The sequence below is a fragment of the Castor canadensis genome, chromosome 2 (assembly GCF_047511655.1).
Source record: "Castor canadensis chromosome 2, mCasCan1.hap1v2, whole genome shotgun sequence".
NCBI classification, from domain to species: Eukaryota; Metazoa; Chordata; class Mammalia; order Rodentia; family Castoridae; genus Castor; species Castor canadensis.
In genome coordinates this window covers 129,193,101-129,204,933 of record NC_133387.1, presented here as the reverse complement: position 1 = coordinate 129,204,933, position 11,833 = coordinate 129,193,101, and the positions used below count along the sequence as shown (strand labels likewise).

At 35.1% G+C, this 11,833-nt stretch overlaps 1 non-coding gene across 1 annotated transcript; it reads left to right on the top strand.

The window, feature by feature from the left end:
* Window positions 1-11,455: 11,455 nt before the first annotated feature.
* On the top strand, window positions 11,456-11,531 carry Trnav-aac (transfer RNA valine (anticodon AAC)). Its single transcript has one exon. It is a non-coding gene; the product is annotated as a tRNA-Val (tRNA).
* The last annotated feature ends 302 nt before the right edge of the window (window positions 11,532-11,833 follow it).

Genomic DNA, 11,833 nt, shown 5'->3' with positions numbered 1-11,833 from the left:
ATGGTAAACACGTGGAAATGTTACAATGAAATTCCATGTATAATTAACATATGCTAATAAAAATTTTAATGTGATATGTATGTAATCCAGCCAAAAAGAATTATGTCATTTTGCAGAAAAATGGATAGAACTGGAGACCATCATGTTAAGTGAATTAAGCCAGGGTCAGAAAGTCAAATATCACGTTTTCTCTCATAGTTCTAAATATAAATATATATATGTATATATATATATTATATATATATAATATATATATATTATATATATATAATATATATATATACAAAGCTATCTATATTTTATAGATAGATCTATTATCTATCTATAATTTACAATCTATCTGTCATCTACCTATTATCTATCATCTATATTTCTATCATCTATCTATTTACACAATGTAAATGTAAAAGGAAGTTTGTTGGGGGGAGAAAGGAAACCAGAAAGAAGGGATGGGAACAAAGAGAACTTGATGAGGAGTGAATGTGATCAAGGTACATTAAATCCATGCATGGAAATAGCATAATGAGCCCCTTAAAATTGCAAATAAAAGAGGGATTAATATGAAGAAAGTACATTACATGCACATATGGAAATATCACAGGGAAACCCCTTTGTACAAGTAATATATGCTTATTAAAAAGAAAATGAACCTCTCGCTCACAGGTGTACCTGAGAGAATGCAAACACACATCTACAGAAAGCTCTGTATGCAGATGTTTATTACAAACATTTTTCCATAATAGTCAGAGACTGGAAACTACAAGTGTGCTTCAATTGTGAGTGATGGGTGGATTGAGATCATTTGTACAGTGATTCCATTTTACTGATTCCACTACTCAGCAAATTAATGATAGAAACAAAACAGTATGGTTCAATGGCAAAAGAATTATGGAAGACTCAAAAGGCAATATATGCCATTTGTATGTCTCCCTAGAAAAGGCAAAACCATAAAAGGACATCAGTTGTCACCAGCAGGTGGGAGTGTAAGGAGGGTATTAACCAAAAGAGATCAAAGAAATTGAAGTGGTAAAAATATCCAAGATTTTAATTTTGGTTGTAATTTGATTGAATACTTCTTTCTCAAAGTCAACAAGTTGTAAATTTTACATTTGCAAAGTATACTTTAGTTAACTTGAAAGAAAGTGAAGCTAAATCCCTACCCTATTCCATGCACAGGAGAACCTGACTCAAAATTCAAAGTGTTGTTTCTGGGACCTTTCTGTAAAAGAGAGCAATGACCAGCCCTCTTGCAAGTTGCTGTGGTCTTGCTTTCCCAGAGTGTAGATTGAGGTGGGGATGGGGTGGATATGAGCAACAACAAGGAGCACCTTCTGATCTATAGAAGTTCTAATCTATAGATGTTAAAACATCACCTTTGATCTAAAGAAATCATCAGAACTATTCCACTTAATGAAAGCCTTAAACTTTATTTTCTGGTAATAAAACATAATTAGTACAAATCGAGAGAAACATGTAAAAAGCAGAACCGCCCCCTTCCAAAATAAAAGCTACATGCAATCCTCGCATTACTTCTTCTCTCTGTCATTCAAAAGTGTAAAGGATTTAAGACCTTCCTCTCCCTTTGGACCAGCTCCATTGTCAGAGCAGTCGCGGAGATGGTACCTTCTATACTTCGATGCCAGACACCTCCACTTCTGCATACTGAACTAAGTTGGGGATTGTTGTTTTAACTCTTACTAAATTTTATTTTGTTTTCTAAAAGGTGATCATGCTGTATATGTGTAGTGTTTTTTCATTTAATAAATATACATTGGACATCAAATATATATATATGTAAGAGTGAAATTATGATTTTAGTAGATGTACAGGAGAGTACTTGTGAACCTTGGAATGGAGGACTTCTCAACCAAGATAGAAAACACAAAAATTATAAACATAGGTCTTCTGTATCTAAGAGACACAAAAGGAAAATCATTTAAGCCATTTGCTCAGAGGAAGTGTTAAAATACAGACAATACAGAAATAAGAATGACATAAACAAAACCAACCACAAAATAAAGGAAAAAGAAATGAAAAAGCAAGTCAACTAGGAGAAAAAAATGATAAACATATTAAAAATTTAATGATCAGAAATGCAAATTAAATAAAAATTGGATGAGATTTTCATTACCAAAAAAATTGTTGTCAGACTGGGATTTGAACTCAGGGCCTCAGCTTTGCTAGGCAAGCACACTACCACTTGAATCACAACCCTAACTGTTTTTTGGCTTTAGTGTTTTCAGATACTGTCTCATGCTTTTTGTCTGGGCCCTGCCTTGGACAGGGATCCTCACCTCTGCCTCTCACTAGCTGGGATTATAGGCATGAAGCACAACAACTGGCTTATTCTTTGAGACAAGGTCTTGCTAACCTTTTACCCCAGCTGGCTTTGAACCATGATCTTGCTATCTTTGCCTCCCAAGTAACTGGGATTGCAAGCATTCACTGAGAAGGATGTATGCATTGTATTTTGTTATTGCAATGCGAATGACTGAGGACCATGCATAAGTGACTTTATTTTTTATTAAATCAATAGAAATGTCAGTTGCACAGTGGGCATACAAGATAATATCATGAGTCCTCCCTACAGATTCTCTCTCTGAGGCTAACCTCCAATTCCAGGGTTATCAGTTAAGCTTGGTTCTAGTTTTGACCTTCACTGGGAACTGCTCCACCAATAACTGGCTGATGTGAAGGTATGAAATCTATTTAGGAAAACTCTGAGAAGTTCTTCGGCACTCTGGCCTCATTTGCAACTTCACTGAAGATCAATGCTGTTTCTTGACTTCTGCAGGACTACACCTCAGAGGTATTTCTCCCAAGAACTCGCCCCATTGAACCTTCAGTCTCTCCCTAGATACCTCAACGTAAAACAACTCATGTGACTGTTAAATGCAAAAGGGAAAGTCTACCAAAAGATACACAGGAACTCTTTTATTCTACGTAATTAAAACTGTAGGAATGGAGAGTGCTTTATTTTATCTACATAACTACCATCATAATCAGTAAACTCCAGAGCTGCTTGTTTTGTAGTTTCAAACACTGAGGTATGACTCTGTGAAACCTCATAGACCAGGGATTCTTTTGACACAGAGTAAGGTAGAAACACACCATTCCTAATTTTGCAATATTTTTTGCTTGTTTTAAAAAGGAACTTGTTCAAAGTTTCTTTCAAATAACTCAAAAAAGTAAGTCATCAGGCTTCCAAATGCTCTGCATTTTTAATTTCATTTTGGCAAAGAGTGTGATCAATGAATTATTGCTGTTTGTGAAACACTTGCTTTCATAGTCCTAATATATTTTAACTCTAGGGTTACAAGAGTTTTTTCACATTATTTGACAGCTGAAATTAAACAAATCCTATTCAACTACAGAGCTAATAGAAGGTTTACTTCATGTGTCATTAGCACCATCCATATAAGGTAACAGAAAATACGAGGTGTGGATGGTTAAAATATGAAAAATGAGAATACTGCTAGATGCACAGGGAGGTGTGACTTTAGCCCTAGCATACTCTTATTACAATAAAAGTGCTTCTGGTTTGTTTTACTAAAATAATCAGCATTATGTGTTTTGAGTTGACATCTTTCAAATTATTTTATCAAGTTGAAAACATATACCTTAGTTGAAATATGTTTTAACTATCCTGTCACTTTAATGTAAGGTATGGCACAAAAGATTGTTCTGTAATAGGCTGCTATGCTCAAAAGTATTATGGGTAGTATGAAGAAGCAGAATTCATTTAGTTACATATTTTAGCCGTTAATCCTTTTGCAACATGTTTTTGATGCCTGAGTAGATGACTTTCAGGAAGGTATAAAAACGTAAAATTGCCACAAATATTTGAGCACATGAGTGTATTCATAAATGTATAAGGTTTTACATGAGCATATGTCATTCAGAACTATAATATTTAATTAACTATTATCACAGTGGAGCAGCCAAATCACCTGGAGAATGTCTTTTCCCAACTCTGCATTTATATAACTTCCTTCATTCAGATACTCTAAGAATCCCATGCAGAGAACGAGGAGGCTGCAAAGCCGACCTAAAGCCAAGAAAACATTGAGGATTCTTTATTCCCCCTTTAAAACACACAGACTCAGCCTGTGCTGGGTGCCAATTAAGGTATGCGTACCAAGTGTGGCACATTATTGTCACCTGTATGCCTGCTTATGACATTGGTAATTCTGGCAGTTCCATAAGTTAATTGAATACATGAAATAATTAAGTATAAAAATAGAATTTTCTTTAAAAAGTCAAAATGATGAATGTGTAAAACTACATTAATTTGCTTTCTATAAAAAAGTGGTTATGCACTCAGGGGTAGATGAGATAACACATTAGAACCAAAATTCATAAGAATCTAGAATAACAACTCACTTATATTCCTTCACAAATGTTTGTGGCACCACTCAAAGGTGTGAAAAGGTGGAGAAAAGAGAATGGATACAATTTATGCATGAAAACTCTATGGTATTTTCATCCATAGATCCATCCTCAAGAAAAACAACTTCAGCTAGTCAATAAACCCATCCTCAAGGAAAATGTGCTCATTCTCCATCAAAAATAAAATGGTAAATAGTTCTGTTTATGATTTTTAAATCAAAAGAAGGTGAATATGGTTGATGTATTTCCTATACAATAATGGATATAGAATTTTTAAACCTCTTGAAATAAGCACAAGAAGGGAATCTAAGGCAGAAAGGAGAAAAATGGAAGGGATGAATCAACTTGGGATATAATACATATATACAAGGCAATGTCACAAGGAAACTCCCTGAATAGCTATCTTAAACATAGATGTCTTTTTTCAAAAACGGAGGACAGAGAAGTAAAACAAGTCTTGTCTGGGGGTTGGTACAGTGGGAGGGGAATGATATATGAAAGGGTGTATGAGGGTGAATACTGTGGAAATCTTATATACTCATGTATGTAAATGGGAAAATGAGACCTGTTGAAACTGTTCTAAGAATGGGGGAAGGTAAGAAAAAGGAGCAAGGCGGGGTACGAGGAATTTAATTAAGATATATTGTAAGCACTTTTGTAAATGTCATGATGTGCCCCTAATAAAATAATAATATGATAATAAAAATTTTTCTTACACATTTATGTATGTAACTTTTGTGTGTGGATGATTCTTCTCCTAAACTGCTTTACCTTAAGTGACCAATTCCTGGCCCCAAATGAATTTCCTAAGATAATTTCTATTGTAGTCAAATACTTATGCATTTTTAATGTTTGGATTTTGAAATGTCCCCCACAGCCTCATGTATTAGGGGCTTGGGTTTCCAGTTGATGAGCTTTCAGGAAGTGATTGGATCCTGAAGGCTCTGACTGAATCAATAAATTAATCCCCTGATAGATTCAAAATATGAAGGCATTGTGGGAGACAGGCCCTAGTGGAGGAAGTAGGTCATTGAGGCGTGTCTCTGGGGCTGTATCTTGCCCTGTTGCCTTCCTGCATTCCCTTTTCTCTGCTTCCTGGCAGTCATGAATTGAGTTGGTCCACCATGCCTTACTGCCATGTTGGGCTTATCCTCTGAAATTGTGAACAAAATAAATCTTTCCTCTTTTCAATTGTTTATGTCAGCTATTTTGTTACAACAATGCGAAAAACATCAAATACTAATACAGTATTAGAATCAAACAGCCTAGATCTGAATGCAAGCTGCAAATTCAAAGTGTGGGGCTTGAGCAAGTAATCTGTCCTCTGTTAGTCCTGGTTCCTCTGTGTGAGAGGACAAAGAGTTGAGCCAACGTCGGCCTTGGGTAGGGGAGGACCAGTTGGCTCCTTGAGCACAGTTACTAAACAAAAAACATTAAGTTGGTGAAAAATGGGATGCAGACAAGACTGTGAATTTGGATTTATTGCTGTCCAAAATTTGCATTTTTTTGCTGACAACTCTCAGTTGTTTTTTAAAAATTAAGGGACTACATATAAAAACCAACAAAATTTAATACAATTTTATTGTTATTAGCATTGAAACCATGGGGTGTTGAACATTCAGGGTTTCTAAATTAAATTAAGAACAAAAAAATATAATCTATAAATCAAACATATTCTAAGTATAAGCTGTGCTCAGTATCATAATTCATAATATGCTTTAAAATTCTAAAACATATCAACTAATTATGTCCATGCACTAATTGCCTGTTAAAGCTGAAATTCGAAAAGATCTGTAAATCCAGTTTTATTGTGGCTATATTTAATGCAAACAAAATCTTAAGGGTTGCTGATGTAGCGAAACTACTTTCCAAGTCAGTCTTGTTTTTTCTGAGTCATTCCTGCTTTACTTAAAAATATACTTTAAAATGCACATGGTTCTCTTTCATGTTACATATGAAAGGATAGCTTGTTTTAGAGAGCTAATCTCACAGATGATGTCATACTTTAGGCACCCAATGCTAATTTACCAAACAATATCGACTTATATAATGTGTGATTTTCTCCAGCCACCTCCCTGTGGAAAGCGTGTGCAATTTCCAACCTAATTTCAGATACCAGTAAAGTGACTCTTTCTAGACTGGCCCTAGTGCTTGCATCATTCAGGTGACAACTTTAAGTGCTTCTAGCCTTAGATATGACTGAAGAAGAACTTTCATACATTTTGATCACAAGAAAAATTGAGTCCCAGAAATCATCAAGATTAGTTTCTTGGAAATGAATGCCCTTCTGTCTTGTGTTTGTCAATGGCATTTCTTTTTAATAGTTTTTACTCAGTTATATGCTAAGGCAACTTTTACCCTGCTGCTTGTGATAGGAAAACAGTTTATTCTTTCTGTAGAACTAGATAATCCTAAATTTAGGACCTCTGGAGTTATAGAAATGAAGATCCTATGACAAGTTAGTTCATTATCAATTTTTTTTAATATCACTGATTTTAACAACTAGTTCAATGCTAAATATTCTGAAGGAATAAATTTTTCACAATAGTTTTGTTTGAAGAAAAAAGCAAACTTAACTACAGCTGATCTGAATTTTTTCAGATCATGCAATGCTGAACAATAAAAACATCAGTAGCTGATTTTGCGTCTCTGGGATGTTATCAAACAATTGTAAAAAACAACATTTTATCCTCCTATTCTCTCTTTGTCAGGCACAATAAAGACTGAAGATAGTTTGGTAATGAAAAATGATTTTTTTCTAAGTAAATATCAAGATTATTCAACTCAATAGACTGATTTTCCTGACTAAAATTAATAATGATAACTACGATAATAACCTTGAAGAATAGCACGCAACCTTTCTTCTCTATTAAGTTGGGAAAATACAAATATATCCTCATCCATCATTTCTGATTACATCATTCGAAAGTCTATTTTAAAGAAAGACATAGAGAAGAGCTTTCTTATTATTGTATGAGAAACAGTACAGACTAATCCAGAAATACTAGTCTATAAGGCTTTGAGGCAAAGATATTTGAAATTTTGAAAAATTTAATTAAGGAATTCTTTTCCAGAAATACCCATTTTTATGTTAATATTGTACCCTGTTGTAAACCATACGTGACAGTATGTGACAGTATTGAATGTAGGCCATTACACAAATCCATAATGCTAAAAGGAGTTGGGCTAATTTATCTTTTTCAAGCAACTGACCTTCTAGGGCAGTGAGCTTTTATCAGCGAGATGACATGTGACATCCAAAAGACTGGTTCCACGAAGGGAGGAGGGGCATTCTGGGCAGAGAAGAATCACGTGGACAGCTCAGTATGGTCATGTCTGCAACATGATGATGTAACCAAGGACTTTTCATCCCTAGTTCATTACAGGAAGAAGAAACAGAGAGGATGAATTTGATCAAAGTGCATTCTATGCACATATGACAGAAATATCACAATCAAACCCCTTTGCGCAAATAATGCATGGTAATAAAAATCACTGCATGTTTATCCTCAGTGTAAGATTATGCTTCCATCACCTTAAATATCGGCAGTTTCTGAGGTTGTACTGTCTGCAGCACCCTCTCCATGATACGCACTACCATTGTACCTTGTCAAAGTGAGTTTGGAAGCTAAGCCTCACCTCTACTAGTGTCACAGCTCATAGATGATCAGTGCTTGGTAGTTTAAATGTGTCATATTTAGAGTAATGCACACTCCTGTTTGTCTAGGATTGTCCTGGTTTATCACACAGCCCCAGTGTAATTAGCGATGCCTCCCTCCTTTGGTTTCAAAATCTTCCTGGTTTAGATGATAACGTTGTGTAGTCCCTCCAGTGTGATATGCATTATCTCACATAATTAGTCTATGAAACCCAAGAGTCTGTCAGAACAGATTTCATAAAACAGATGAGAAAGCTGAGGTCTTGTAAGAAGTTCTTATTGCTGAGTGAGTAATGGAAGTTGTAGCAAGGCCTTTGGCTCCTTTTCCAAGATTCTTCCTCACTACACACTGGTGCACAGAGCAGGGGCCTGACAGCTTCAGGACCTGCCGCTTGTGTGGGAAGAGCAACTATCTTGACATTCTGCAGAGAGTAATGTATATTTAGAATTCATGGGACATGAATTAGAGGTCGTTCCAGTTGACTGGGGAGGGAGAGATGGTTGGTGAGCAGTTGTTGTGTGGTTTGTGCATGTTTACTATTGGTCACAGACTTAAGGGACAAAGAGAATCAGGTCAGAGTCCACACTGCTCAGTCTTCAGATGGGGACCACCCTTTAGAGACCCTTCCTGACTCAATAAAATTATCATTTGTTTTATGAACTGCCAGGACACCTCTCTCTCCTGATTTGTGGATGTAGCCAGTAGGAAATGCACTAATTCTGTCCCCCTCTCTCTATCCCCAGTTTATGTCACACCAGAAAATTTCAAGTACAGAGCAAGACAACAGAGTAGTTTGTGAGCACAGACTTCACAGCTAAAGTTTCATGACCATAGGATCTTGCTTCTTCCCCAGGTTTTGTCTTTTCTCCTTCACTCTTAGAAATTTGAGTGTTTTTATTATGGTTTTAAAAAGTTGCAAGAGAAAAGCAAATGTTAATAATTCAGTTATTGTGAATTTGTGTAGGAGGAGATTTTTTAATTTGTTGATACTTTAGAGTTGATATTATTTCCTAATTAAAAATAACTTCAAAAATAATAGCATAGCTTAAAAGAAGAAAGAGTACAAAAATAATTTATTATGAAACAAGTAGATGTATTTGAAAAAGAAAAAAGCATTTAATTACATCTCAGTATATTTGCAGTGATTCATGATGGCTATTTACATCAAATGATTTTTTAAATATTAAATATTAAATCCATTTAAATGCAATAAGTTGTGTGGAGAACTTTCATCTTTATTTCAGAGTCATGCTACTTTAAAATTCGTCATTAGCGCTAATAAGAAATTATATTGAAACTACTCTACACATTTAAATGAAGCATAAATCAATTATTGAAGCAAGGAATTTTTTCATCATTATAATGATTATCAGAATAAATTTAGTTCTTCAATGCTGCCTAATGATATCCTCAATAACAAAAATTTGCATAGATTTAATTTTTGCTAGGAACTCATTAAATGTGAGTCTAATGTCTTTTTTCAGGAAAAAATATTTTTAAAAAATTTCATGCAGCATTGGTATCCCTTAAATGCCAGATTCGGTTCTCAACACCTTGGAAATCAGAATGAGACTCAGAACCAATACACTGTAGTATCCATTTAACATCCAGTACACCAACACTAACACAAGGATGAGGAAGTAACAGACTCAAAAAGGTTAAGCTGATGGAGCCAATCAATACAGCTACACACTACCACAGCAGTGGGACCTTGTGTCAGTGCCTTCCGCGGGTGTAACATGAAGAAGCTAGTTCACTTTTGGAAGAAGGGACTTGGAAATTTAGAATTTCTTTAGGAAATTTCAGATGAAAATATTTCTAGTCAGGCATGCAGCAGAGACACCCTGACAGCTCCCTACACTTTGAACTTCACACCCTCCATGGAGAACAACAGCTATAAAAATCAGTAACCACTTTTTCATCCCTGTGTAGTTAATACAATATGCAATCATTGCTAGCTTTACTTGTATGACTATTCAGTGTATATTGTACACCAAGAATCTGAACAACTTCTCATATGCACTGGCTCCTTTATCCTCACAACAATTAATCTTCCTCATTCTTCTTTTTTAAAACAAATGGTAATTTTATTTTTCTATTTTTATTATCATATTATTGCTGTGCTGGGGGTACGTTGTGACATTTACAAAAGTTCTTAGAATATATTTTAGTTGAATTCACCCCTCCATCACTTTCCTTTATCCCTCTTCCCCATTCCTGAATTAGTTTCAATAAGTCTCATTTTTCCATTTTCATACATGAGTACACAATACTTCCACCGTATTCACCTCCTACACCCTTTCTTACATTCTTTCCCTTCCCTCTGGTACCAGCCTCCATACAGGACCAGTTTTGCCTTTTTTTCCTTCATTTTTGATAAAAAAATGTTTTTGTTTGCTTAAGATAGCTATACAGAGAGTTTCATTGTGACATATTCATGTATATATGTATTAAATCCCAAATTGTTTCATCCCCTCCATTTTTCTCCTTTCTACTTTAGTCGCCTCTTATGGTGATTTCAACAGGTTTAAATATTCTATACCCATTCTTATACAGAAAGTACATCAACCATTTTCACCTTTATTTCCTTCTTTTACCCTTCCCCTCCTATTTGTACCCTCCCCTTAGTGTGACCTGTATTTCATTCTTATCCTTCATTGTTTAGCTGTCTGTTCTTTGCCCTGCTAATTATGTGCAAGCATGACATAGTTTGATATGCAGCATTTTCAGGGACTCTGAATGAGCAAGAAATAAAATTGTTAGTGGCTTGTCACATCCCACACATATAGATTATTTAATCAATAGAAATGTTACCCTAAGATGTTCTGAACATTGATGTAGAAATAAAAGTTTAATATAAACCTTAGTAATACTTTGTTCGATGTCTTTATGTATTCAATGACTTCTTAATTCAGGTATTGTAAGATAACACACTTGTTGCTCATACAATTAACCATCAGAAAGATGACATGTCCACCTCAGGGGTTAAATCATTGCACCCAGATTTGCATTCCCTCCCTCTAAGATTGCAGTGACCCCATAGAGTCTTGATACCTTCATACAGCTTATCAGTTATCAAGTGAGTTACTGATCATAGTTAAAATACTAATGACTAAAGATGAATGAATGGATGGATAAGATAGACAGATAGATAGGTAGACAGATAGATGATAGATAGATAGATAGATGGATAGATAGAGTTAGTCACTTTACTATTTTATGCAGCTCTGCATCCTTGTGTGTAAGAAAAGGGAGTATGAGTTTCAGTGAGCGTCTGGTGAATTTGTATTAGGAGTACATCAATGACATTGATGTCATCTTCTATGTGTTTTGGTATCAGAATAAAGATTGGCTTTTTTTTAAATAAAAAGGTTTAGGACACTTGCTCAAGGAAAATGAAAACAAGGGCTGGTGGAGTGGCTCAAGTGGTAGAGCACCTGCCTAACAAGTGTGAGGTCCTGGGTTCAAATCCCAGTACTGGCAAAAGGAAAAAAAAAGAAAAAAAAAAAAGAAAATGAAAACAGAAAATTACCTCTTGGACTTGGAGAGCCAGGAATTTATTCAGTTACATCTAAGAGCAAGGCAAGTAAGGGACAAATGCTAGACATATGTTTATGTTACATTGTTTAGAAATGCCATGATATGGAAGAAGTGCTTTCATTGACTTCAACCTTCAAAAACTAAAAGATTCTTTTGGGGGGTGGTGCATATATACAAAGTTACCTGAGTTCACATGCTCCTAGGGAATTCACTCTATGAATGCACAGTTATCTGTATGATATATT